Source organism: Lygodium microphyllum, unplaced genomic scaffold (assembly GCF_053477565.2).
Source record: "Lygodium microphyllum isolate KBCC unplaced genomic scaffold, Lygodium_microphyllum_v1.1.10 scaffold_31, whole genome shotgun sequence".
Classification (NCBI taxonomy): domain Eukaryota; kingdom Viridiplantae; phylum Streptophyta; class Polypodiopsida; order Schizaeales; family Lygodiaceae; genus Lygodium; species Lygodium microphyllum.
The window spans coordinates 992,463-996,256 of record NW_028229514.1 but is presented as its reverse complement, the minus strand read 5'-3'; positions in this window follow the sequence as shown (position 1 = coordinate 996,256).

Sequence of the window (3,794 nt, the reverse complement as noted above, 5' to 3'; positions counted from 1 at the left end):
TGAGGGAGACAGAGAGAGATAGAGAGAGGGGGAGGAAGGAGGAGATAGAGAGAGGGAGGAAGGTGGGGATATATTGAGAGAGAGAGAGAGAGAGAGAGAGAGAGAGAGAGTGTGTGTGTGTGTGAGTAAGTGAGTGAGTGAGTGAGAGAGGGGAAAAGCTTCGGATAGAATGGTGAGATAGAGTATGTGTGATTGTGTTAGAGAGAGAGGTGTGGAGAGAGAGAGAGGGGGGAAGAGTGAGGTGGAACCATACTGAGGGTAGGGGACAGAAAACAAGAAGTTGAATTGCAAGGGGAGGGGGTTCTTTTAAAGACAAAGGAGAGAGAGAGAGAGAGAGAGAGAGAGAGAGAGAGAGAGAGAGAGAGAGAGAGAGAGAGAGAGAGAGAGAGAGAGAGAGAGAAAGAGAGAGAGAAAGAGAGAGAGAGTCACATACCGAGAGTGGAATGATTTGCAATGTGAAAAGGGGGGGGGATGGGTCCTTTTATAGGTGAAGGAGAGAGAAATAGGGGGAGAGAGAAAGAGTAATGAAAGAGAGGGGAAAAGAGGGAGAGCATGTGATATGTGTAAGTTTTTCTCACCATAAAGGGGTCGCTGACAACCTCTTGTCGGACGATTTATTTTTTTGATGACCCATTCTTGGATAGTAAATTTTGGCCCAACAAGATTTGTGGTTTTGTTTTTGCCCATTAAGGGACTATTGGTGACTCCTTTTTGGCAAAAAAAAACCACATATCCGAGAATATATAGCATGGGGAGAATAGTGACCAATAGGGCATGGGTTTTTTTCTGCTCTTGGGTGAAAAAAAAAACATGTACCCTATTGGTCCCTATTCTCCTCATGCAATATATTCTAAAATCTGTGGTTTGTTTTTTCGCCAAAAAGGGATTGCCGGCAGCCCCTTATTAGGAGAAGAAAACCCACAAATCCAGTTGGGTGAAAAGTTACTCTCGCAAGGAATGGGTCACCAGAATTTTTTTTCATTCAATGAGGGGCTGTTGGTGACCGCTTTCCGGCAAGAAAAAACTACACACATCACATGCCCTCTCTCTCATCACCCTTTCTCTCTCCCCCCATTTTCTCAACTAATTAACAAATATTTACTTAATTAACTTTACGAGTGAAAGAGAGAGATATAATTTTTTGAATAGTAGATCTTTACATTCCTAGAAGCATAATATGAGATAGTCCTACAAAGTAGAAGCTTATACACACTCGTTCAAACATTGCTTTATTCATGTTGTCTCTCTCTCTCTCTCTCTCTCTCTCTCTCTCTCATCCCTCTCCCATCACTTTGTTATTCTCTCTTTCCTTGCCTAACTAGATTTGTGGTTTTTTTTTCACCCATTAAGGGGCTGATGGCGACTCCTTTTTGGCAAAAAGACAAACCACGAATCCAAGAATATACAACATGGGGAGAATGGGGACCAATAGGGTATGGGTTTTTTTTTCACTCGCATATCCTATTGGTCCATATTCTTGGATTTGTGGTTTGTTTTTTCGAAAAAAAGAGGTTGCCAGCAGCCCCTTATTAGGCGAAGAAAATCTACAAATCTTGTTGGGTGAAAAGTTACTCTCACAAGGAATGGGTCGCCAGAAAATTTTTCGTCCAGTAAGGGACTGCGGGCGACCCCTTTCTAGCAATAAAAAATTACAAACATCATATGCCCTCTCTCTCATTACCCTTTCTCTCTCCCCCCATTATCTCAACTAATTAACAAATATTTTCCTAATTAACTTTACGAGCGAAAGAGAGAGATATAATTTTCTAAATAGTAGAACTTTACACTCCTAGAAGCATCATATGAGACAGTCATACAAAGTAGAAGCTTATATACAGTCGTTCAAACATTGCTTATTGCTTAAAAAACACACTCGTTCAAACATTGCTTTATCCATGTTGTCTCTCTCTCTCTCTCTCTCATCCCTCTCCCATCACTTTGTTACTCTCTCTTCCCCCATCACTTTGTTACTCTCGCTTCCCTCACCCAACTAGATTTGATCTATGGTTTGTTTTCTTGCCAAAAGGGGTTGCCAACAATCCCTTATTAGGCGAAGAAAAGCTTGTACCCTATTGGTCCCTATTCTCCCCATGCTGTATATTCTCAGATTTGTGGTTTGTTTTTCCACCAAAAAGGGGTCGCCAACAGCCCCTTATTAGGCGAAGAAAACCCACAAATCCAGTTGGGCGAAAAGTTACTCTCACAAGGAATGGGTCCCCATTACTTAGTTTATTTTAATAAACAATGTGCTAGCAAAGAGGGTTTGTTGGTTGGGGAGGGGGGTTGGTTAAGGGGGCGCCGACGCCCTCTTCTTGGTAGATTTATGGGTTGGTTGGGGGGGAGGGAAGAAAAAAAAATCACCCAAGAGCATTTTATTGATCTATTAAAATTTTATTGATTTAATATAAATCAAATAATATCTAACAAGATGGTATGGGTTAGTTCATTGATTAGACATTTTGTGTATGTATCAAATTATATCAATTAAATTATTAATTAATTTTTTAATTCATAATAGTCAGCTTGGTTTATAATTCATGTATATCAACTAGCTTATTGATTAATTAGCTATTATAGTAATCAATTAGTACGAAGTAAACCATTGGCATATTAATATTACTTAACTTGTTTATTAATTTATATATTACTATTAATCATTTCATATACATCAATGTATTGTAATAGTAATACTAATTAATCAGTTAATACGATTGTACATTAATACGTTAGTTGTATGGAATTTTTTTGGAGGGAATGAAGAGAGAGTGCAAGTGCATGTGGGTTGTCGGTGCGCTTACATCATCTATCATAGTTATTTGGGTTTAGGGTCCAAGGTATGAGAGAGAGTGCGTGTGGGCTAGGATGGTTGATGAGAGAGTGCATGTGGATTGGGATCATTTTGTCGCCAAAGAAGAGGTCGACGACAACCCAATATTTGGTGTAGAAAAATATGACTAGTATCCCCCTTTCTCACATCTCTCTCTTCGTATGGCACATGACTCCCAATCTCCCTTTCTACATCTCTCTCTCTCTTTAAGACATGCATTTAATGCCCCACTATGCCAAAGTGGTTATATAAGGCCACACACCCCCTATGAAACAATGCCTCCCCCTCCCTCAAGTTGTGGATTATTTTCTTAATCCCGTAGGTACGTACACCTCCTCCCTCCCTCCCTCCCTCCCCCTCTCTCTCTCTCCTCCTCCTCCTCACTCTATCCATCACCCCCCGTCTCTCTCCCAGGCTCCCTCTGGGTGCTCTCCAACCCCTCCCTCTCTCTCTCCATGGCACCCACATCCACTCACACACACATACACATTCTCTCTCATATCTAGCACCCATATCCATACATAGACACACACATACACACATGCACACACATGCATACACACACACATACATACACACACACACTCTCTCATGCCAAATACTTTATATATAGATCACTCACATGCACACACATGCACACATACACACTCTCTCTCATATCTAGCACCCATATCCATACATAGACACACACATACACACATGCACACACATGCATACACACACACATACATACACACACACTCTCTCATGCCAAATACTTTATATATAGATCACTCACATGCACACACATGCATGTACACTCTCTATCTCCCTCTCTCTCTCTCTCTCTTATGCACACACTTTATGTATTCTCCTCTCTCTCTACCTCTCTTGTATTTGACATACACCCCCACCCCAAGTCTTTCAATGACACCCATATCTGACATGAGTATTTGTACAGGTGTAGATAGTTTTGGAAATGGATCCA